This window comes from Megalobrama amblycephala, linkage group LG14, assembly GCF_018812025.1.
Source record: "Megalobrama amblycephala isolate DHTTF-2021 linkage group LG14, ASM1881202v1, whole genome shotgun sequence".
Lineage (NCBI taxonomy): Eukaryota > Metazoa > Chordata > Actinopteri > Cypriniformes > Xenocyprididae > Megalobrama > Megalobrama amblycephala.
This window is the reverse complement of record NC_063057.1, coordinates 52,529,660-52,556,496: the sequence shown is the minus strand read 5'-3', so window position 1 is coordinate 52,556,496 and position 26,837 is coordinate 52,529,660. Positions and strand designations below refer to the sequence as shown.

The following is a 26,837-nucleotide window of genomic DNA, read 5'->3' as shown; positions in this document are numbered from 1 at the left end:
CTTCGGGTAACTTTATGAATTCCTTTCCATCCAAGCTACACACTTCCAGTCCCTTGACTACCAGGCTGTTAACAAATTTCTTTTGCCCCATAGTGCGCAGAAGTATTTGTTGATGTTTCCCATTAGCATTCAAGTTCCTCCTAAGTTGTTCTGTGCAGAATGTTGCGGAACTCCCTGGGTCAAGGAAAGCGTATGTCTGAACTACATGATTTGAATTACTCATTTTGACTTGAACTGGTATTATTGCAAGTGCACAGTGTTCATCACTACAATGAGGTGCTTCTGTTTTCAGTGAAACCAACCCACTGCTCACTGCCCTTCCTGAAGGACCTGCATTACTCTGCTCTTTCGATATGTTTTGAGGTATATGCAAGATAGTGGGATGTAATTTTGAACAAATTGAACAGGTTTGTCTATTTTTGCAAGTCAAACTCATGTGTCCTTTAGCGAGACAACCAAAGCAGACACCTTTAGTCTTTAGCAGCTCAACTCGTGCGTTGTGAGACTTCTTCATCAGCTCTTGACATGACATGATCTCATGCTCACCATTACAGACAGGACAGAGTTTTGATGAACTGTTTTTGGGCACATTGGATACTTGCATTGTGCTCTCTTTGTTGTTCTTTGGTGCAACTGATACTGTTGTGGCGAAACTGCTCCCTCTGCTCTTCTGCATGGAACTCATTGACTTGCTACTGTTAGCGGCTGCTTTTGGTGACCTTCTGGCTTGAGGAGCCATCTTGGAGGTTACCAAAGACTGGGTCTTGTAGAATCCTGGCCTGCCTTTCCAGGAAGAGGACAAGATCAGAAAACGTGGCTCTTGCTCCTGTTCGTTCCATGATGTCAAAGGCATGTGATCTCCATTTTTCTTTCACTTTGTAAGGCACCTTGGAGATTAAGAGCCTCAGGTTTAATGGAAGGTTCAGCTCGTCCATGTACCTTAAGATATGCATTACATTGCAGCATCCACGGAGGAAAAGAGCATAACTGTACAGAGCTTCTCCATTGTCTGATGGGATGTTATTCCAATTTAAGGCTTTATCCATATAAGCATTAGTAACTTTAAATTCATCTCCAAAATGAAGTTCCAATAACCGTTTTGCCTCTGCATATCCTCTATCTGCATCCATATGAAGGCAACTTCTGACCAGTTCCTTAGGTTGGCCAGAGGTGTATTGCTCAAGGTAATACAGTCTGTCTTGGCTATTGCTGGTGTTTTTCTCAATAGAGTGTTCAAATGCCTGCATAAATGGTTTGAAGTTCAGAGGTTCACCATTAAACATGGGTAGATGCCTAGTTGGAAGTAATGTCATTTTCTGTTGCTGTGCAATAAGATCAGCAACAGCACCCAGGTTACTGGTATCTGAGCTTAAAGGCGCATGTGGAAAGGAAGTACCTGTAGCTGCTTGACTGGTCGGATTCAATTGTAAGGTCTGAGCAAGCCTTTGCGACCTCCGCGGTCTTGTATCCTGAGTTAAAACCTTTTGCAATGGTGTTTTGGGAACAGTAGAAATTCTTGCGTATTCCACTGGTGAGGGTTCTGGATGAACATGTTCCTTGGTTCTGTCATAATTGCTCTCCAGATACGCATTCATGCCATTTCCGGGCAATTCTGAAACTTCTGTTGATATGATTTTAGAGTTCGTAGATTCAGCATCAATGCTCTGTAACACTCGCACCTTGGCATTAGCTGCAGCCAACTCTGTTTCAAGTTCAACTCTTTCCATTGCATTTTGCACTTTAATTTTTTCCATTTCCAAGGCGTGTTTCTTCTTCAGTCCTTCAGTACGTTGCAATAGAGCTGCCTTTTCAGCTTCAGCTTTTAAACGTGCGGAAGACACTGACGAAGATTTTGAGGCAACACTGGCACCAGAACGTGAACGTTCTACTTTACTGGCATGTGCTGCCACAATGGATATACTGTCAAAAGGAGAAACCACAGTTTGGGATTCATAGCTTTGAGCACTCTTCCACACTTCTACCTCATTCAAAAATGCTTCAAAAGTTTGCATCTTTGGTTGATACCAATCATCATTGTCACTTTTCTTTTCCTCTTCCTCATACAACACTTGCACAGATTGATGCACATCTTTAAATTCATCCAATGCCACATGGAGCTGTTCAATGCCTGTATCAACGGCTTCAATATCTCCACTTTTTAATAATTCCTTTAATTCATTCATTTTGCGTGTACACACGCCAAGTTTTCCTCTGCGTGTTGCGCAAAGCTCTTTAAGTTTGTCATCAGCCATTTTTTTTTGAGAACAACAACAACAAAAAAAACTTATTCTCCTTTTTCTTTTCAAAAAATTAAACACAGCACAGTTATCTTCAACTCAGTTGATTCTCATGGCTTCATTTAAGCTGTATATGCATGAACAACAAAATCATGGTCCGCTCCAATAGCAAATCCAGTAACAAACGATAATGCACTCCAATAGTGAACTTGAAAAGGTAAGTTCTCAAAAGATCCAAAACTTCGTCAACTCCATAGTATCAAAAAAAAAAAAACATTTTCATTAGAAGTTAAACAAATGCTTCCATGGGTTCCAAACAATTTGATTGTGAAGCAGTGTAAACAGTTGCAAAGTTCTTTACTAACTGTAGTGGCGGACCACTCTTAGTTGGGACGTATTGCTTAGCTTCTTTGACAAGCTATCCAACTTATAGAAACTTAAGTTGTACCTTTTTTGAGGTGGATGAGATGAGTTCCAGTCGATGGGTGAACAGGTCAGGTGAGCAGAGCAAGACAGGCAAGCAGACAGGTAAGTAGGTTGGTAGTAACAGACAAAGCATGGACTCCAGTAATCCAACAAACGATTGGTAAGTGGTTGAAATGGGTGGTGGTTAAAGAAGGCACAACTTAATATCAAAAATAATGTCCAAATAGTGTTCAGCAGCAGTTCAATTAATTCAATATAGATTCTTTAGCGAAATAGCGATGTAAAGAACTGTATGCTAAATACGTTCCAACAGCTTCCTATGTTCCTTTGTTTGAGAAAGGTGAGAGGCGGCCATCTTTATCTTCAAACATTCTCACCGACTGTCAAAATAAAAGTCCCTACAAAATAAAGGGCCCTAATCTAACAAAATGTATCCATGCTCCAAAAGCATATAGATTATGCAATAGATTAACCTAAACTCAAAAATGGCTCCTACAGCACACTTAGACAACTTGGCCTTCAAACCCTCCCTGAGTAACCGGCTTAAGACTACCTCCATCCGAGCTAGGTGTCATCAAGGTACAAGCAGCAACAATGTCATCAAGGTACAAGAGGAGAGACTGGCACTGTTGGTCCCCAAATAACCGCTCAATTAATCTTTGGAAGGTGCTGGGGCGTTGCAAAGCCCGAATGGCATCCTGTTCCATTCAAAGAGCCCAAACGGAGTACAGAAAGCTGTCTTAGGTCTATCTACCTCACTAACAGGGACCTGATTGTACCCACTGGCAAGGTCCATGGTAGAAAACCAACGTGCCCCTGCCAGTGAGTCCAACGTCTCCTTGATACGGGGTAGGGGAAAGGCATCCTTCCTGGTCTTGGCGTTTAAATGACGGTAGTCTACACACATGCGTAGACTACCGTCCTTCTTGACTAAAACGATGGGCGAAGCGTAAGGGCTGCAGCTCTCTCTAATTATCTGGGCCTCAAGAAGTTGGTTAATGTGTGCCTTTACTACCTCGTACTCGGAAGGAGGAATACGTCTATACCGCTGGCGCACAGGGACCTCATCTAGTAAGGGGATGTCATGGGAAATGAGATTAGTACATCCCAAATCCCCATCGTGAATGGAAAACACAGACGAATACTTAATCCAGTAGCGCCCTCACCTTACCTTGTTCTTCCACTGACAACACAGACAAGTCAATTGCCCTGATCTGCTCTGGTACAGACAGGGAAGCCTGGACCACTTGTGTACTCACCCTAGCCGAAACCTCCTGAACTTCAGTGACCTCTGGGGGTAAGCTAACCACCTGAACATGGTTGACAGTGCCTACGACTGTGCTAGCATACATTACTACATCTATTGTACCCACATTAACCACAGGCACATAAGCTGTGCCATGGGCCACGTGTACCAGAGCAGGAGATGCCAACAAACCTGCTGGAAGACCAGAATCTGGTGGCTCAAACAATACTGTACCATTTGAGTACTGTGCAGAGCACGTTACGGCAACCAATTTCATGGTGCCCCCTGGGATGCGACACGCCCGGCGTCCACGCACTTTGACTCGACCCCCCTGATCTGAAACTGGCTGGACGTCAATGAAGTGGCAATGCTGTAAGGCCTGGAAAACAGAAATAGGGGCCTGTGACACAACAGGTAAATCAAAAAGACTTGTGCCATGCTGGCCAAAGAGCTCCCGGTAGCAGCGGCTCAGGACGTTCATTCCCAGAACCCCAGGAACCTGAGCACACAAACCACCGGGAGGATCTCTGACCACCAGCACTCCGCACCCTAAGACCACGCGCCCGCAAAGCTGTACGTCCAGCTCTAAATAGCCGATATAAGGAATTGAGAGGCCATTCGCAGCTCGGAGCTGTAACCAGTGGCACGACCTAAGCTGTTCCTGACCCCACGACCCGAAATTTGTCAAGAAACAACTCTCTGTAATGGTGGACACCATGGAACCAGTGTCCACCAGGCAAGGTACCATAACCCCACCCATACACACGTCGAGTTGTGGACACGTCGACATAAAACGAGACATAAAATCGGCATCATTTAGAACACCCGAGCCTGTCTTTTCCCCGACCAAGCTGTGGCCCTGCAGCTCAGCGGGAACTAGTTTTCCGACGGCTGCCTGGACTGTGACTGCCCACCCCTCGTTACCGCGGAATCTGCACATGCTGGTGGAAAACGAGAAGGTCTCCGTTCCCATCACAATCCCTGGCAAAGTGACCAGGCTGCTGACACCTTCTACAAATGATCTGATTAAGCCGGGATAATTGCGAACGCTGAGGATTTTGAATTTGAGCCACACTTTGAGTAAGTTGATTCAATTGTTGTTGCTGCTTTTTCAGCATTTCTCGCAACTCGCTCAATTCGGAAGTCGCCGAGATACTACTTCCCCCCGTGTGCTGATGTCCCTGTACCCCATACTGAATACCATAAGCGGAAGGAACTGATTGGCTTCGACCACGTGCCCCCCCCCGGCATTCCCTCACGTTCCCAGCGAATAGCTTCGCTGCGAACGTCCAACAACATAGCAGTGGGTTGGCGGCGGACCAACCGTTTCAATTCACGACAAAGCGCACCATCGCTCACATGTTCAACAAATTGATCTCGCAATAAAATATCCGCATTGGGCATACCATGGGGTGATTGACGTTTCACCTTATCCAGAAGATTCAACAGGGCCAGGGAGAACTAACAAGGTCTCCCCATCCTGTTGTATTCTGGAAAAAAAAAATATGACTCTTGAAGAGCTACATACGAACTTGTGCAACCATACAATTCACGCAATGCCTGAATAATTTTGTTTGGATCCTCCCTCTCGTCCCTTGGTCGATATCGAATTTCCTCCCTCGCCTCTCCCTCCAAATGATCAACCAAGAAAAACGCTTGATCAACCGAAGAGAGATGGCGAAGCCGCATGCAGGCCTGAGCCTCCTCCACCCATTCCTCGATCATAACGCCGGACCTACCGTTAAATTTCGGGCACTTACGATCTCGAGGAACAAAAACGAAACGATCAGTTGCTGATGCACCGGTACCAATGCGTGGAGGATCTACAGCGGCAGACACAGGAGCATTAGATGGGCCAGGTTGTGCAATTGGCACTTGCTCCTGTCGCAATCTTTCATTATCTGCCCTTAATTGGGCTACCAATTCTCTCAACTCACGTAGTTCGTCGTCCATAATTGCAAAATCCGCAATTACTTACCACTACTGATGCAAATATGAAACTTGGGATCTACTCTTCACACCCACAAAATTAAAAGGACTGCTGCTGCCCAGCTTCTGAAAAAGAAAAATGAAATACAAAATATCCAAAACAGAAATACACAAACAATACCCACGTCTTCTGCACTACACAACAGAGACCCTGCCGACTACGCCAGAATGTGGCGAGGGAGCGGTACAGGTTAACACACACAAGCCCAAGTTTATCTACTTGTAGAAAATTCGACTACGCCACCTGGGAGGGTTTCACCCAGGAAATAGAAATAAACCCCAGAGTTTGTTATTTGGTCACACAGGTTCGATTCTCTTAAAAATAAGTGTAGGCAGGAAACATGGGCATCATATAAAAATACAAAATTTATTCACAACTTGAATCCAAGATAGAAAAATCACTTAAAATAGGCTCAATGATATGGTACCATTCATAGCAGCTCTCTCTCAGTGACAATGCAAAATAAATTTACACAAAACGAAAATTCAAAGAGACAAAAACAGCACAAAAATAAACTTAAATTATACCAAATTACAAAAACAAAAGAAAATGTCCTCACTGGTAAAAAGGTCCAGTGATAGACAATTACACAAATAACAAAAACAATCATAAAGAAAAAAAAAAAAAAAAAAAAAAAAAAAAAAAACATTAAACAAAACCAATTTACACCACTTCCAAATAAACAAAACAATATAATATAATTACAGGGCTGGGGTTACCCACCGGAGTGATCACCAGCGCTAGTTATCCAAAAGCACACTTCCACACACACCCCACCGTGAACTCAGATCACACACTCGTACACTTAAAAAGTGTCACACGGCAAACGTTGAAGCAGCACCACCACCACAAAAAGATCTTTCACCCGTGGGACCCCAGCTCCTGAAAGAAAGCAAAAACAAAATAAATTAAAGCTGCAAGCAGCATTTACCGGGGTTCAAGCATTTAAGGCCTTTAAGCACATAATAAGTTATTATATTTTATTTAGCAAGCATGTAAACATTTAGATCACAGATGGAAAAGGCCATTTACAGCCAATACAGGCAATTCAGTAAGGAAAAACATGTTTTTAAAGGTTTTTTGACAGTTATAGCGCCATCTGTTGCCCGATCTCCACCACTTTTTTTGGGTGTCCTCAGAGTGTGCCCATACATATGTGTGCCAAATTTGGTGAAAATATCTAATTTCGTTGTGAAGTTATAGACACTTATATATAAGAGAGCATAAAAAATGACCCATGAAAGACTTTTATTGGATTTTTTTGCCACTTCCCATCAAAATTTTGACATTTGGGCTTTAACACTTAGTAAACCAACTTAGGTTTCGTGTTTCCTACGCTGGTTTCGTCTCGATCGGACTAACGGTTTCGAAGATATTCGCAAAAGTTTTTTAAGCGCTAAATCACAACGTAGCACAAACCATAGGCCGAAACCTGCCATATTTGGTATCGTTAGACTCGGCAAGGATTCAGGAGTCCCAAAAACTGACTCTTGTGAAAATAAGTCAGACACATCCAAAGTTATATAGATTTTCATCTAAAACCATTAAAACCATATGTTTTTTAAAGTGTTTTCACAATTATAGCGCCACCTATTGTCCGATTTACACGAAAATTGGCATGCCTCTTTAGAGTCATAGGTTGCATGTGCTCACCTATTTTGGTGAAGATCTGACTTTTTGTTTAGGTTTTATAGGATTTGGGGTATATTTAGCCACGCCCATTTTCTAAATGACCCAGTTATATCGAACCAAAGGGCAAAGTTCAACTTTTTTTTGATAATTATTGATCTAGAGAGTCCATAGAATTGTGCTACATTGGTTTCATTCCGATCGAGCGAAAAACCTAGGACTAGTTCGCAAAAGTAGGTTTTTCACATATTTGCGAATAATTAATAAACGGTTTGATGGACAGCAATGGTTCTTGAGGCAAAGTTGTTCAGCATTAGGAGATCTATCAAATGATATGCATATTGTGTGGTTTTATGAAACACCACGTGATTGCCGAGGCGTAAAACTCGTTAGCGCCAACTTGTGGCCGATTTCTTTCAAAATTGTTTCAGACCTCTAGGTCCATGAGTCGAACATGCCCATCGAGTTTCGTTCCGATCGGCGTACGATAACCTTGTCTAATAGGTGCTCAAACTTCATTGGCCGATGGCGGCCATGTTTTCTGAGATACGCCAATGTCCTCATAGGCAGTCATGCCCCCTTGGACCAAGACACTGCATGCCAAATTTCAAGTCAATCGGACTAACGGTTGCATAGTTACAGATATTTTTATGTTTTTTTCGTATTATAGCGCCACCTAGTGTCCAATCGACGCGATTTTTTTATCGTGACCAAAGATTGAGCCCATACACATGTGTACCAAGTTTGGTGAAAATATCTCATTTTGTTTTCGAGTTATAGCCATTTTAGTAAAAGTGGCTCCGCCCTTAACATACATTTTGGTGCCCCTTAGCGACTGTGAATCAAAATTTCAAAATTCTCTCGATAATTATTGATCTGTAGACTCCATAGAACATTTCTGCACTGGTTTGGTTCCGATCGGATGAAAAACCTAGGACTAGTTCGCAAAAGTAGGTTTTTGACAAAATTCAAAATGGCGGAAAAATTTTCATACCGGAAATGAAATCGGAGATATACGTTTTGTTCGACAAGGACTCAGCTTTCCAATGATATAAGACACTTGAGCCTGTGACACACGGTTTAGGAGTTATGAGCCATTTCGCGCATTTGATTGCTGTAGCGCCACCTATTGGCCGATTTGGGTCATACTTTGTCAACCTCTCCTCGATTTTTGTACTATCATTTGACAAAGTTTCAAGTCTCTAGGCCTTACGGTTTGGGCTGCACGATGCGTTTTACGGCAGAAGAAAAAGAATAATAATAATAATAAAAATCACGACAATTACAATAGGGTTTCAGCACTACGTGCTTGAACCCCTAAAAATCACGACAATTACAATAGGGTTTCAGCACTACGTGCTTGAACCCCTAATTAAAGCTGCAAGCAGCATTTACCGGGGTTCAAGCATTTAAGGCCTTTAAGCACATAATAAGTTATTATATTTTATTTAACAAGCATGTAAACATTTAGATCATAGACGGAAAAGACCATTTACAGCCAATACAGACAATTCAGTATGGAAAAACATGTTTTTTAAAGGTTTTTTGACAGTTATAGCGCCATCTGTTGCCCGATCTCCACCACTTTTTTTGGGTGTCCTCAGAGTGTGCCCATACATATGTGTGCCAAATTTGGTGAAAATATCTCATTCCGTTTTGAAGTTATAGACACTTACATATAAGAGAGCATAAAAAATGACCCATGAAAGACATTTATTGGATTTTTTTGCCACTTCCCATCAAAATTTTGACATTTGAGCTTTAACATATAGTAAACCAACTTAGGTTTCGTGTTTCCTACGCTGGTTTCGTCTCGATCGGACTAACGGTTTCGAAGATATTCGCAAAAGTTTTTTAAGCGCTAAATCGCAACGTAGCACAAACCATAGGGTGAAACCTACCATATTTGGTATCATTAGACTCGGCAACGATTCAGGAGTCTAAAGAAGTGGCTCCCGTGAAAATGAGTCAGACGCATCCAAAGTTATATATATTTTCATCTAAAACCATTAAAACCATATGTTTTTTAAAGTTTTTTCACAATTATAGCGCCACCTATTGTCCGATTTACACGAAAATTGGCATGCTTCTTTAGAGTCATAGGTTGCATGTGCTCACCTATTTTGGTGAAGATCTGACTTTTTGTTTAGGTTTTATAGGCTTTTGGGTATATTTAGCCACGCCCATTTTCTAAATTACCCAGTTATAGCGAACCAAAGGGCAAAGTTCAACTTTTTTTTGATAATTATTGATCTAGAGAGTCCATAGAATTGTCCTACACTAGTTTCGTTCCGATCGGGCAAAAAACCTAGGACTAGTTCGCAAAAGTAGGTTTTTCACATATTTGCAAATAATTAATGAACGATTTGATTGACAGCATTGGTTCTTGAGGCAAAGTTGTTCAGCATGAGGAGATCTATCAAATGATATGGATATTGTGTGGTTTTATGAAACACCACATGATTGCTGAGGCATAAAACTCGTTAGCGCCAACTTGTGGCCGATTTCTTTCAAAATTCTTACAGACCTTTAGGACCATGAGTCGAACATGCCCATCGAGTTTCGTTCCGATCGACCTCCGTTAACCTTGTCTAATAGGTGCTCAAAATTCATTGGCCGATGGCGGCCATGTTTTTTGAGATACGCTAATGTCCTCATAGAATATCATGCCCCCTTGGACCAAGACACTGCATGCCACATTTCAAGTCAATTGGACTAACGGTTGCATAGTTACAGCTGTTTTTATGTTTTTTTCAAGTTATAGCGCCACCTAGTGTCCAATCGACGCAGTTTTTTTATCGTGACCAAAGATTAAGCACCTAAACATGTGTACCAAGTTTGGTGCAAATATCTCATTTCGTTCTTGAGTTATAGCCATTTTAGTAAAAGTGGCTCCGTCCTTAGCGTACGTTTTGGGGTCCCTTAGCGACCGTTAATCAAAATTTCAACTTTTTTTTGATAACTTTTGATATTCAGAGTCCAGAGAACATTTCTGCACTGGTTTGGTTCCGATCGGGCGAAAAACCTAGGACTAGTTCGCAAAAGTAGGTTTTGGACAAAATTCAAAATGGCGGGAAAACGGGACCTCGCAGAGCGAATCTGATCTTCTACGCTTTTAACCGCCTTGACCCAAGGATTCCAAATATGTAAATTTTTTAATCTACGACAAACGGTTTAGGAGTTATGAGCCATTTTGCGCATTTGATTGCTGTAGCGCCACCTATTGGCCGATTTGGGTCATACTTTGTCAACCTCTCCTCGATTTTTGTACTATCATTTGACAAAGTTTCAAGTCTCTAGCATTTACGGTTTGGGCTGCACGATGCGTTTTACGGCAGAAGAAAAATAATAATAATAATAATAATCCTAACAATTACAATAGGGTTTCAGCACTACGTGCTTGAACCCCTAATAAATCTCAAACAGGAATGAATGAAAAGCAAATTGCAGTCAAAATTACACCGTAACACGATGGGCAACAGTCACCACAGCACAGTACAAGTCACCATATACAAATCTGCAAAAAAAAAACAAAAAAAAAACACACACCACAACAAATAAACGAAAAACTGTTAAAAGTTTGAGGAAAACAGGACTCGAAGGAGCAGCCACGTCGTCCTTAGGCCAGCCCCAATAAATGTACGATCGTCCACCCCAAAATAAACCAAAAAAAAAAAAAAAGTTAGTTAAAACAAAATCACAGAAACCAGACGGCAGCAGCAGAAGTCCCTTTAAATAGTTGTAATCCGATATCGTTCGCTCGGCGCGCTGCGGAGACAGAACCGAGCTGCAATAATAATCGCCCAGGACGAAAGGGAGAATCCTATTACATGCGTGAATGATACAAACACAAAACAGGGTTACCATTAATTGCACAATCACACGCCGAAATTCCCCCCCCCGTAAACCCAACAAAACTTACCAAATGCGGATAGACGAGTTTTACAATCAGTTCACCGCTCAGGATACACAGCCTTCAAATAACCCGCTGGTAAAACTGAAGTACAGGGACTGCACATTACTCAAACCACCCGCCCCTCAGTGAAACGAGACCTAGCTTACAATAAAACGTCCTCATACCTGAAAGGAGGGCAGTAATCGCATCCAAAACAGCATCCAGAGAAACACAATCCGATGAAAAGACAGGCTGGTGTACAACAAGCAAGGTATTAGTGCAACAAACAGTTAGCAAAATGTTACGCGCTAACAGCACATACCTGAAACCGCTGAAACAAAACAGAAAAAGGGGGAGGATCCAGACGTGACGCATCCCAGGCTGCAACCAACCAGCCCTGAAATAGTGCCCACTCGCTGCTGATTGGTGCTCATGAGCGTCAATCACCAGCCTTACCTCATTCATACAGTCACAATAACTGTGATTTTTGTCTTGCAGTTAAGAAGAGATTTCCAAATGTGTCCAAAGAGGATTTGAACTGGGGAAACTGAGACTCCTTGAAAGCAAAAAAGTTACATTTGGTTGAGTATATTGTTGTATTTTTTTGAACATTGTAAAGTATGTTCCTTGCTTTTATTCAAATGTTCACGTTATAGACAACAAATAAAAGTTTTTCTTCAAATGTGACGTGGATGAATTTTCTTGGATTGAAATATATGCAGGGCAAAATATATTTTTAAATGCTTTTGAAAAAATATTTTTTAAAAAATATACTGAAAATGGCCAAAAATATATTGTTGGAAAATATATGTTTGAAAATATATTTTAGCAAATTTTGTTGTCCATTTTGAAATATATTTGAAAATACATCTCAACAACTCAAAATGCATTAGGAAAAAAAAAAATGTTCTTCAAACTAATCAGATGCATATGTCATTTCACAGCAGGCAATGGATAGAATTTTTTAATGATTGCATTCAGTGAAGTAAGAATTTGTGCCTTTATTTGTTTTTGAATTTTTTTAAACACTGAATTAACTGTTTAATTAAGTGTTTAAAAAATATGTGAGAACTAATGAAATCAGTAACAAGTAAAAAATAATTTTAGAATGATAAAGTAGTCATTAAACATCAAATGTATAAATATCTCCATTGTTCATTGTTGTTTACTGCAGTCATGGCATCAGAGACCATTGAAGTTGCAGCTCTAGGAAGACCTCTGTTTCCTGGTATGCTTTATGACTGCCGCAAGGACACCTTCATTCCAGGTGGTGTATGGTACCTACTTAAAATGATTTTTACTTCTCTTTTTCACCCAAAAGTGAATCAACAAAACAGTACATGTGTGGTCATTTTTAGATGAAATTAAGCACCCAAATATTAAATTAGCTGTGTTATATAGATACAAAATCGGCATTGCACCCTCATATGTAACTGTTTGAAGCCATTTCTCATTTCAGGTGTTACTCTGTGGGATAAGAAATCACTGAGTGAAGATTTGGATAGTCATCTAAAGCTCATGACAGATTTGAAGTTCAGTAGCTCCGACTCTCTCTCTAGTAAGTCCAGTCTCCTGGATGTGAGTGCTTCACTGAAGGCCAGCTTTCTGGGAGGGCTTGGTGGAGGTGGGAGGATCTGCCAAGTTTCTGCATGATACCAAATCCTCAAACCAACAGTCCAGAGTTACAATGTATTACAGTGAAACCTCCAGATTCGAACAGCTCACTATGACTCACCTGGGCCAGATCACCTACCCTGAGGTCTTTGAGCCAGAAAACTGCAACTCATGTGGTCACGGCTGTACTGTACGGAGCTCAGGCCTTCATGGTGTTTGACCGGACCTTTTCAGAAGAGGAAAACAAGCAGGAGATTGAGGGACAACTAAATATCATGATCAAGAAGATCCCTTCATTTTCTATTGAGGGAGAAGGAGCTTTAAAAATGTCAGATGGTCATGAGAAGAATGGTTGAGAGCATCGCCTGCACATTTTATGGTGACGTCCGCCTTGAGAAGAGCCCCACCACTTACATGGAGGCTGTAGAGGTGTACAAGAAACTCCCCACTCTCCTGAAGGAGGATCCACAGAATGCAGTTCCAATAAAAGTCTGGCTCTATCCTCTTTCTCTACTGGATACAAAAGCTGCTCAGTTGAAGAGAACAATTAGCACAAGTCTGGTTTCCAACAACTGAAGATGTAATCGAGGAGCTGGGTGAAGCAGAGAGGACATGCAACGACCTCCTTCAGAAATACACTGGTAAATGTTTTCAGAGACATCAAAGAGAGGCTCTGTTCATTTCAGGGCTCTTTTAGCATTTACAAAACAGTGATCCTGAAAGCACTGGCTAGGGTCTTGCCTGCTATACGAGGAGGAGAGATGGAGGAAAATTCATTGGAAGACATCCTGAAGATCCACTACAGCTCCCCTTTTAAACCTGACATGCTTAACCAGTGGTTGGATCATGCAAAGTCTGAACTTAACTTCTTGAGTTCTCACACCAAGGTGCTGGAGGGAATCCTAACTGAAGACTCAGACCGTCTCAACACCATCCTCCTTGATCCTAATACTTGATGTTGTAGTGTGCTTGACCTTCACATCTCTGAAGTATGAAGACCAGTTATCTTTCAACCCTGAAGGAGTTTGTGCAATCTGCTAAGTTGAAAGAGCTTAGATGTGGCGAATGAAAACGAGCTCTAGCATGTTACCATCTGTCAAAAAGGTGGATCCACTATCCTGATGTCATCTCAAAGATGAAGAGAGAAGTTAACTCTTTTCAAAAGTTTTTCAGAGGCTAATAAAGATGAAAAGAGGTACAGATTCATTATTTCTGCCATTGCCGATCCATCCAGTACAGGCTCCTCCATCTATCTGTATGAAAAAGGGAAGCTGACAAACACACAGTTCCAGCTCGTGTCGAAGCCTCCCCCACCAATAGTGAAGAATGTCCTGGAGCGCAGTGTGTCCCTGAAACTGCAGAAGTCCCCAACTGGAGAAACTGTGCAGGTACAGAGTGGAGTACCAGCAAGGTAAATGCAGATTCTGATGCTGAGGAACAGTGGCTTGTCAAAAACACATCTGATGAAGACTTTACTCTGACTGGACTTAGGAAGTTTGGAAAGCAGTACTTGATCCGCTACAGGATAGTGGGTAAAGTGGGAGTGAGTGAAGCCAGTGACACTATCGGCTCCATACTGGCTTCAGGTAAGTGTCCATATGCACTTTTTTTCTGCATGAATCTTTATCTTTTTAAAAATATTTATAATTTGCTTCATTCACAGTTATTCACACAGTCAATTATTGACAACCATATTTCCTAACAGGTGTGGCTATTAATAAATGTGTAACATGTTGTAAAGTGTTTCTCCATTTGACTGTATATATGAACATATTATTTCCTTCGTTCATGTTGTTACAAACAGTCCTTAAAGACACAGAGTATATTATGTATTTAATGTCAAATGTAGGCTACTTGTACTTAATCATATGAATTCACAATAAGCAATACAAAGACCTTTAACAATTGAAACATACATTTCTCTGTATGAAAACCAAATAGGACATTGAAAAATATATAACATAAAAATAAAACAATGAATAAATTGTGCATAATTAAAACAAAACACACACACAACAGATAATCAACTTAAAACACAAAATCTGTTGACTCTTAAGCCCACTGTATCATGGCATTTCTGCAGAAAGACCTCATTCATTGCTGAAAAATAAATGATTGATTAATATAAATAATTTCTTTACTTTAACAAATGCAAATCTCATCATTTATATCCTTTAATAATAATCATTATTAATTATTCATAATAAATGCAAATCATACAGAAGTTCATTGTGAATCTATGTGAGTCATTTTGACGGACAGGGTTGTAAAAATTCTGTCATAATCTATTATTACCCATAATTTTAATTTTCATATATTAATGATAATAAGCTATATAATAGACACTGTTTTTGTTCACATTTTCATGTGTATTCACAAATTTACAGGATAAGCATTTAGGATAGATTATGCATATTTATGAAGAGAAAGTTGAACAGAGACCGTGGGTCACTTTTTAGGTTTCATCATGAAATTTGTCCAATACATCACGATAAGCTTTATGCTTTGTTACTTTTGATATGAAAAAAAAATGTCTCATCTTTCAAAATTCTGTCCATTTTATCACAAAATTCAAACAATAAATACCCTCTTGGTGCGAGAGAATCACTGTAGTGCCACAGTTCAAGCGAGCAGAGCGAAAGTGAATGCGTTCATCCCCTCCTCTTTACTACATGTTACAGAACGAAAATAAACATGAATGAACATCAGAAAATATATTAAAAGATACAGTACAACAAAATCTGTATTATGTCTCTCATGTACAATGTGTTCCAAATTATTATGCAAGTGACATATCAGTAAGATTTCAGTACAATAAACATTCAGATTTTAGTTTTTCTAAGAATTTTTTTTTTTTTTTTGATAACTGGTTTCAATCTTAGACAAAATAATTTTCCAGATCTGTGGAAACCCTACTTAGAGGTTGTTCCACATTATTAAGCAAGTCACAGTTCTCATGCAATATGTGGGAGGAAGAAAGATCTTTCTGAAGATGAAAAGCATGAAATGGTGCAATGTTGTGCAAAAGGCATGAAAACAACTAATATTGTGTGAAATTGAAGATTAAGATTGAGATTGAAGATTGAGATTATCGAATTATCATAAGATTTGTGAGTGATTTAGAGCACAGCAGAACTCGGTCAGATTAATGAAAACTCGGCTTATTAATGAAAGTTCCTGTCAAAAAAAAATTAAATGTATTAAAAGGGCAGCTATAAAAAAGCCAGTGTTGAGAAGCAAACAGGTATTTGAAGCTGCTGGTGTCTCTGGAGTCTCAAGAAGCTCTCCATGCAGGCTGGCAGTTGTGCGTAAAGATGCATTTCAGCCACTCCAAACCAAACCTCACAAAGAGAAACATTTAACATTTAAATGATATGTTATATGTTAAATTATATGTTAAACGTAGTGTAGGAAATGGCAAATGTAAATTATATTATTGAATTTGAATTATGATTTTGCTCCTAACATTGCATATATGGAATGGAAAAATGTAAATTTAAATACAGAAATGCATTGCTATTTTACATATTGCATTGCTATTTTGCATATTCCATTTCAAATTGAATATTGCTATACACAAGCTTCCATAGAGCATAGCTGTCGGGATCCTATAAACAAAACCAGAAACAGGACAAAGGACAACTTGAATACACTAAAGTCAGCATGAAATAATTTTTTGTTAGTGCATATTACTAGTCTTGTGGTGAACAATTAATCCCTTAATTGTTCACCACAAGAATTAATAAGTTAATTATTAAGTTAATACACAATTTTTTTTTTTTTGTCGCGGTAATCTTTAATCAAAATCTGAAAGTTTTTGAGGTCTGGAATGGCGTTCCTTCCCTGATAACGTCAGTTTGATGGCTTGAGTTGAAAACGCCTAAACCACTCCCCTCCGACCGTTAGTCTGCAATGAGTGAGAGATGGAGAGGAGGAGCGCTAAAGTAAAACCCTGCCCTCTATTAAATATTCCGTTTCACTTGGAAATCCGTCACAACACTGGAGAAAAGTCGTTTGCAACTTCCGGTTCACGGGGACTCTATGGTTTCACCATAAAGCATTGTGTTTTAATAATCTTTTGTCATGATTTCAATAAGTAGGGCCTACAATAATTTTGATGCATTGACATCAAACATACTAAAGCACATGTAAAGTACTTGATTATAATTAATCTGTAGTGTGTTATTTGATATTACATGTAAAGCTAGTTTATTTTTAATGTTTTTTGAATATCATATATAATATTATATACTGTATTCACTCTGAATGCCTCTGAATATAGATGAAAACAAACATTTTTTCTTTTGAAAAAATACACAGACATACTAAAGGAACTTGAAGCCACAGATAACCAACTCTTGAAAACTCTGGAAACCAGACTTGCTAACAGTGAAGCTCAGATTGAGAAACTCCAAAAGGAAAACCGAGGTGAGACTAGTGTTTTTAAGACCGATGTGCTGTAATATCATATTCACTGAAAAACAATTGGTGTAAGATTTACTGTGCAAGTATTTGTGAAATTTACTAGCAATGTCTGATAGTGAACTGTTTCAAAGAAATGGCATTTATTACACTGAATTAAATGTGAAATTCTGAATGAGAAAGGCTGAAATAGTATTTTCCTGTAAAACGTACTCCAATAATCTTTATTTAATATATATTTTTTAATGTAAATGTGTTTCAAAAAGGTTTATATATAAATTGTTTGCATTGCTACTGAGCCGATTTTCTACATTTTAAGAAGGTATATGTTCTCTTCAGACAAACCAAAGGTGGCATTTTCAGCTGCATTAGGATCAAAGGGTTTCATTTGGACCAGTAAACGCAGATACAACACTGATTTACAAGAAAATCTACAGTAATATTGGTGATGCCTATAAGCAGGACACAGGTATTGATAATCCACACTTGCTGAAAACAATATCAACACACTTGTATAATTCATGTCTACAGCTGTTAATGGAGATCTGTCTCACTCTTTAACAGGGATTTTCACTGCACCGGTACGAGGAGTTTACTATTTCAGTTTCTTCTACCATTGTGGTGTTGAAAATCCAACATCGTTGGCCTTGTATAGAAATGGAAAGCAAGAAGCGTCAACAAAACATCACAAGAGTCGATGTTATACAGAGAACGGAGGCAATGGCTTAACGCTGCTGTTGGAGAAAGGGGATCGAGTCTATATGGTACTCCTAAAAAGTACTTCATGGATCTGGGATGAAGATAATGTCACAGTGTTCAGTGGTTTTCTTATCAATGCCATGTAAATTAAAATACACCCGGGGAACAAACAGAACAGTTTTATGCAACATGTTATGGGTTTACAGGTTAAGGTCAAATATCAGGCTACTTAATCCAGTCTTTGTTTGATGAGAATGAAACATTGAAACATCAAAATAACCAGCTTCGAATTATTTTAAAATGTCCATTTACTCTTTTTTTTTATCAATACAACACCATCTTTAAAGAAAGTGTTTGTTAGCATTTGTTTCCATGGTTACTTGTATGATTAATGCACTGCATCTGCTTCATTCTTTGGTTTGGTTAGTATTGATGAGTATTGGGATGAATATTTCTTTTACTAACAATAGATCATTTAATCAGTTATATTTTAATCATTAGAAATCATTTATTGTTTTATCATTCTTTTATGACAAAAGTACATTGTTTCTTTCTTGAACTGTCCTTGTTGACCTGTGTTTTTTCATTCTGCTGCACACGTATATGCATTCTGAGTAAGTTTCCTCTGGCATGTGCAAATAATGTGTTACATGATAAGTACATGATTTTTCATCTGCAGAAGTAAACTGTGCATGGCCGAGGCAATGGTCAAGTACCTTCTTATAGAACTTTAGTTTTCACGAGCACACTGTGTTTCTGAGAACTGAGGATCTAATGTTAGACCTTTCAATTTTTCCATCATGTGATGTCTAGCACAATATGGTAAAGTGTACTTTGAACCTCAGAGACGCTGAGACACCTACAATCTGATATCTAAATTTAGCCTTAATGACTTCTGTGGTTTACTGGTCTCAGTGACATGAAAAGAGGAACTTGCTCATGTGTCCACAGTTTTCATAGTATATAAGGAGGTCAATTTTTCTGTATGTTCAGTCTCGATCTGATACTCTCTTGATCGTGACTCAATTTTGCTCTTTGGCATTCTGATTCAACGAGATCTCGGCAAACTTTATTTTTTTAAGGCAAGGATATTTTACTCAGATTTTGTTAAGATCTTACTTACGATTTTTATTAAGATTTTTACTAACATTTTACTTAGTATAATACTTGGATTTTGACTTCAATATTTTAGAGATATTGGAAGTTGGTTTCTGTTAGTTGTTACTCTTTTATTATAATTTCTTTATTAAATTTGCTTTTTTATCATTCCAAATCAATATGTCTATCATTTATTATTTGATCATATTTTATTAACCAATAAAATCAATGTAATCGTCTGACCTGGATCTCCTCATTGCATCAAGTATCTATTTTCTGTTAGTCTTTCTTCCGACTTCGAAGAAAGTGGGTTGTTCTGTTCATGCTTTTTTAGAGATCTGATTGTATCGAGTAGTTTTTCTATTTTTGAGTTTGTTAATAAATAGAGACTGCTGCAATTAGATCCTAGATTTTTTGTGGGAAAAATCTGTGCTGCAACCAGCCTGTGATGAACGTCCACTGAAGGAGAGTTGAATGTGAACCCAAGTGCAGTTTTACTGAATCCAAAAGTGAACAGATACAAAATAACACTTGACTTGAAAACAGAAACAACACTCAGCAACAGCAGTTGACCAAATCTAGACAAGATACAATGGAAACATGAGGGCTAAATATAATAACAGACTAAAGACTAACAAGGAACACCTGTGCACAATCAAACAATGAACCAATAAGAACACAGGACACATGACTTGACCAACCAATGAGAACATAACACATTTTTATTTAATTTTTTTTATTTTATTTAACCAGTAGAGTCCCATTGAGATTAAAAACCTCATTTTCAAGGGAGTCCTGCTCAAGAGGCAGCAACATTTTACAATTATAAAAAAAAAAAAAAAAAACATTAAAATAACACAGGTTATGAAAAACAATTGCACATTATAGAGGCAGTCTCTATTGCTTTCAGCTTAGTTTTAAAAGCGTTTAAGGACAAGAGCTCGGTCAGTTTCCAGTCCTTCTGCAACATGTTCCAAGCGAAAGGAGCTGAGTGGACAAAGGCTTTCTTCCCCAACTCAGTACAGGCAAAAGGAACAGAGATAGGGAGTTAGAGTACCAATACGTACAGCACCAATACATCTCGAACAAACCTAATATGAGGAGTAAGAGAAGCACATGACTTATTTAGCTCAAGGATCTTCTGATGCACAAACAAGTGTTTCAGTTTTTTTAATCTTGGGATTCTGTACCTCCGATTTGATGGTAATAATTCAAACTCATTATGCAGGACATGATTAGGATTAGAAATTATATTATTAGCCAGTCTTAACAAATTATTATAATAAGTTGAGTCATATAGCTTCTCTAGAGGCAGGCCAACAATCCTTGAGCAGATTTTTAATTGATTAAACAACTGTTTTTAGCTTAACAGACAGACTTTTATACCAAACAGAGTTGCAATATTGCAGTACACTCATTATTACAAACATAAAGAACAAAAGAAACTTACACCGAAAGACCTAAGATGATGAAGTTTTCTTTTTTTGAAGTTTTCTTTCTCTGCTTTGTTCTTTTACAGAGAGCATCAATGTGATCTTTCCATGTTAACATATCATCAATTATTACACCTAAATACTTATAAGTTTTAACTTGAATTGAATAAAATCAGGCATTGAATGAGTATCCGATGTAAACCCAAATATAATCTCTTCTGTTTTACTTGTGTTAATGACAAGTTCATTATTCTCACACCACTCAAGCAAATTAGTCACACCCTGTTGATGAAACCTAGCACTGTCCAAATCATTCAACACAGATATAACACAGTGTCATCAGAATACTTTAAAATATACTGACTTAATTTGTCAGTTCGACAGTCATCTGTATACAAGTGAAAAGTATGGCAGAGCTGACGCAACCTTGGGGTCCTCGGACATTTGTTATGATAGCAGATGACAACGTTTTATTCACTTTAACTCTCTGAACTCTATTAGTGGGGAATGAGATATACCAATGAATCAGATGGGGATTTACACCCAACTGTACAAGTTTTGACACCGATATGTCAACCTTTATGGTATTGAACACAGAAGAGAAATCTAAAAACAAGGTTCTTATAGTTGTATTGGATTATCTAAATGTTTAGAGACGATTTGCACCAGAGCAGCAACTGCATCTTCAATACTACAACCTTTCTTATAGGCAAACGGATCAAGTTTATCTTTTACCATCTGAACTAAGTGCGGAAGTATCAATCTTTCAAGACATTTCACAATTACTCAAGTAAGGGCTATTGGTCTAAAATCTTTGTATTCTCTTGGACATGGAACTTTAGGTAATGGTTTTATATATGCGGTCTTCCATAACACAGGGACAGTATGAGTGTCAACTGAAGCTTGATATACTGATTGCCACACCGGAGCCAATTCATGTGCAAAATTCTTTAAAAGACCCGCACTACATCCATCTAAACCAACGGATGTTTTCGTGTTTATAGACTGAAACATTTTCCTAACATCCTCAACCTCTATAACAATTCTATTCTATGATGATTGAACCACAGTATCTATTATTTCATTGCGTTTAGCATGTTTATCTGTTGATTCAAATCTTGTAAAAATGTATTATCAATTCCAATCTATTTATTTGGAGATTTCAATCCAGTCATTGATTTCATGATGTCCCAGACCTTTTTAGTATTATTAGACTTAAAGGCTTCCTCTAGATGCCTCTTGTGAACTTCCTTTGTTTCCTTTAATTTGATTCTTAACTCTCTTTCTGTTTGTTTAAGTACCCTAATATCTTTATTCCTGAATGCTACTTTCCTCAGATTTATAACTTCTTTAATATCTTTAGTCACATATGGTTTGTTATTTGGATAAATTTTAATCTCCTTTGTAGGTATGACCAACTCTACAGAGAAATTTATATAGTCATTTAACACTGTAGTTCTTTCATCAAGTGAACAGGATTTCAGTTGTTGTATACTTGATTAGACTGTGGTCAAATGACAGTCTAATCAATTTCTTTTCTGGTTTGCTTTTTTAAGTTTAGTATTGTACACAGGAATCATATGTACTACATTATTGTCAGAGTTTAGAACTGGAGGCATACTCTTTGACACATAAGAGTCTTTGACATTCACATAACACTTATCAAGAATAGTATTATTTCTTGTTTGAGTCTTTACACACTGTTCGAATCCTGGCAAAAAAGTCTCCAGTTTGCACTGGTTTAAATCACCCAGCACAATCACGGGCGCATCTGAGTGGCTGAGCTGTAGTTCATGAACATAGTCCGCAATCAGGCTGGCTGCCTGAGATGGTTTACCACTGGGCGGAACATAAACCACGAACAGCAAAATACAACCGAGTTCTCTAGGCAGATAAAATGGTCTTAAAGTCATGCTGAGAATTTCCACATTGGGATCACACATCTTGTATTTTACTGAATAAACTCAACACCATTTCTCGTTTGTATATACACAGATGCCGCCTCCTTTACATTTACCCGAAACTTTGTCTCTGTCAGCTCGTACCAATGTAAATTCAGGGACTTCAAAGAGCGAGTTAGGCATTGAAGACTGCAACCAGCTTTCCGTAAAGCAGAGCAAAGATGCCTCACAAAATTCATTCATCACTTCTGTATTTGTATATGTATATAATTGTCACGGTTTTTTCTTCTTTTGTAACTGTCTTTTTGCTTAAAAAAAAAGAAGAAGAAGAAGAAGAAATTCATTACAGTACCTTGTGTCTGATCATATCATATCCACTTTGTTGTTTAGAGAATGCAGATTACTGAAGACGATAGACGGCAGAGGTGGCCGATTAAATCTCCTTCGCAATCGACTCCAAATGCCACCTCTTCTTCCTCTTTTCTTTCGTTTTGTCCTCACCAACTCGTGAAGGAAAAAGAGAAGGAAAAAACACCTTGATTTTATTCTTAGTCCTAAACTGAGCAACAATATGCAATATAACACTAATATTTATATGAACACAAGATGAATTTCTGATGCTGGTAATTCATTAAGATCTTTAACAGTTTAGCAGACCACTTTCATAAAATGCATATACAGTGGGTACGGAAAGTCTTCAGACCCCCTTAAATTTTTCACTCTTTGTTATATTGCAGCCATTTGCTAAAATCATTTAAGTTATTTTTTTTCCTCATTAATGTACACACAGCACCCCATATTTTACAGAAAAACACAGAATTGTTGACATTTTTGCAGATTTATTAAAAAAGAAAAACTGAAATATCACATGGTCCTAAGTATTCAGACCCTTTGCTCAGTATTTAGTAGAAGCACCCTTTTGATCTAATACAGCCATGAGTCTTTTGGGGAAAAATGCAACAAGTTTTTCACACCTGGATTTGGGGATCCTCTGTCATTCCTCCTTGCAGATCCTCTCCAGTTCTGTCAGGTTGGATGGACGTTGGTGGACAGCCATTTTTAGGTCTCTCCAGAGATGCTCAATTGGGTTTAAGTCAGGGCTCTGGCTGGGCCATTCAAGAACAGTCACGGAGTTGTTGTGAAGCCACTCCTTCGTTATTTTAGCTGTGGGCTTAGGGTCATTGTCTTGTTGGAAGGTAAACCTTCGGCCCAGTCTGAGGTCCTGAGCACTGTAGCAAAATTAACTCAAAGGGGAAATGTTAATAATTATTCATAACTCATTATGATTATTAATTATGATTAATTATGAATATGTAAATCCGTTAATCGGATTAACTGGATGTAGCTACATTAAGATTAATATTACAATCAATTAACCTGTTCATCCAGTGAACACTCAGTGTTGATTGTTTATTAATTCTAAGAAATGGTAATTTCCAGGTTATGGAAAAATAACATTCTTATTGTACTGTATCTAAATCGAGATCTAAATCACTTAAGAGTGCTTATAACTTATTAGCAGACAGAGTCAGAACCAAACATGTATCGTGCACAATCTTTACTAACTAACTCACAAACACATAACTAAACTAACAAACACATAACATAACATACACAAAGGGTTACACACGTACATAGGTCAGAATGAGTAATGATAGAGTAAGGTACTGTTACTAGAGCTAAAGGAAAAAGTCAAAGACAATCTGGAAGAGAATCATCAGTTTCCTCAGTAATAAAACACCTTTGCTGACAAAGGTAAGTTTTACACATCAATACTAAATTGCTATTTAGTGTTCAAATGTACGATACTTGCAAGATGCCTTTAGGCTGAGGAGCATCGGCTCTGCCATCTGAGGAGAGATCTTGAGGATTCAGTCTGAAGTTGTTGCCAGTCTTTTCTATGTTGGATGATGAGCACATGGCTGGGTTGTAGGCCAAGGGCGGCGAGCCTAGGTCTACAAGGCCTAGGCCTGTAGATATTAAACATATATTAGAGATATATTCTTTGAGATATAAACAGTATATATATATATATATATATATATATATATATATATATATATATATATATATCCAATTAATTCCAAAATTAGTGTTTGGAGAAAAAATCTCACCATGAATGACTTGTATGTGGCAGTTTAAAAGTAATAAATCATAAAAATAACTCATGCATGTTGATCAACTAACTGGAGTAAATCAGGGTTTGAGTGTTTCTTCATGGCAGAAGAATGACTGCATTTGTTCAGCTGATGGGAGGGAATGACATCTCTCTCTCTCTCCACCATCAGCCTCATTTCACCAAACTTCAATATGGGAAGCCAAACACACCAACTGTGGGATGAAACGGCGCAGTGTTATGCAACTAATCTCACCAGGGCGGCGCTGACCACCTTATTTAATTCATAATTTATTACTGCTCCACAGAAGTTCAGGTTTTTCCCTGCACATACAATAATGAAGATGAAGATAAAGAGAATTAAGTTATTATATTTCTTTTGCATATAATCTTTCATATTAGTAGGCCTACATATAAACAGTAGTGTTCGATAGGATACTTTGAAGAACTGCATGTATGTAAAAACGGAAAGAGCTGTTCAAAGTAGAAACTTTAATGATTTACAATACCGTAGTCGTCTTGAGGACCATTTCCAATATTTTATTTTGTAGGCTTTATTATCTGAAATCTGAATTTTAAATGTAAACATAAAATATATCTAAAATGTTCATGCCTTCAGGAATGAAACCATAAAACATTTTGGTAACACTTTAGAATAAGGTTTCACATTAGTTAACATGAACTAACAATGAACAATACTTCTACAGCATTTATTAATCTCAACATTTACTAATACATTATTACGATCCACTTCAAAATCAGGCCTGTGTTGCTGATACCAAGGCATAATGACAGGATTAATGATGTTATTCAGGTAGTATTGGCTTGTCATAGTACCATTCACAAGGTGTAGGGCAGTTCTGTATTGACAGACACACACTGTAACACCACCACCTCCAAAGGCTTATCTGGTGACAACAGTGATGCATAGCGTTCATCTTGACTTCTCCAATCATCATTTCTGTTCAATGTGAGTCGACTTTCATCAGAGAACAGCACTGAGGCCCACTGGTTCCTCGTACGTTGACGTCTGTGCCTGGTGGTGCGGTCAGGTACCCTTGCAGGTCGTATAGCACAGACCATGCTGACGTATGCGGTTTCAAATGGTCTGACATGACTTGAGTTGAGTGGAATTGCATTGTTCACAATGAAGCGGTCATCAGCATGGGATGTGGCCAAAGCACACCCACTTCTATCCCTTCTGTATTGACTAGACACACACAGTAACACGACCACCATCAAGACTTTGAAAAAAGGCATAATAGGTCCTCTTTAAGATATGAATTATGTCTAATGTGATGATTTTTCCCCCCTTGCACACATGTATTTATGTAGTGCATCACCAGCAGATGGCAGTCTCGGTCCACTGACTTCAGCAAATCCTCCCAGTTCTCAAATGAGACGAACTAAGTGGCACAGACTTAAACTAAAGAAACACAATAAGAATAATAATAATAATAATAATAATAATATAACCTATTATGGTCATTTTCTTTTAATTACTGTAAAACTTGAAACTGAAGCAATATTATGCAGCATATGAGAGAGGAAGATTCACACTCCAGTCCAGAAGGTGGCAGAAACCTTGTTTTGTCAACCACCATTAAACGTGGAAGAATGAATCTGAAGTCTTCTGACTGCTGTAGTCTATGGTAGAAATGAGCCTGAAGTACTTTAATAGATAAAAGCTCTTGAGAAAATGGAAACATTGATTGAAAAATCAAGAAATAGGAGAGAGATACAATGTTCAGTCATGAAGGGTCAGTGTGAAAGAGTTTCAGATCAGCAGACAGAACTGTCTCTCGCCCGTTTGTCTCAGTGCTGTGAAGCCATTCAAGTTTAATGTTTTTCAGCTGAAGCATTTGGTTTCTCTGATGTGTTCTGTATTGTTGTCTGTATTATTTGTTAATATTAGCTAGCTGGATAACACAGATGAGGATTTGGCCCAGATTACGCTTCGGTTGTTCAGTCTGATGTCAGGTGTCACAGTTTACCTGAAAACATTTCAAAGGGTTTATTTTAGTTCATGTCTGACAACCAGTTCTCAATCATGTTCAGCATTAGCCTAAAGTAAGTCTTTTTGTTCAGAAAGGAAGCTGATCTTAAGAGTTTATCAAGAACGTTAAATAAT

At 38.4% G+C, this 26,837-nt stretch overlaps 2 pseudogenes; both read left to right on the top strand.

The window, feature by feature from the left end:
* The first annotated feature begins 2,831 nt into the window (after positions 1-2,831).
* Positions 2,832-14,466, top strand: LOC125244748 (annotated as a pseudogene).
* Positions 14,467-16,949: 2,483 nt separating this feature from the next.
* On the top strand, positions 16,950-18,594 carry LOC125244533 (annotated as a pseudogene).
* The last annotated feature ends 8,243 nt before the right edge of the window (positions 18,595-26,837 follow it).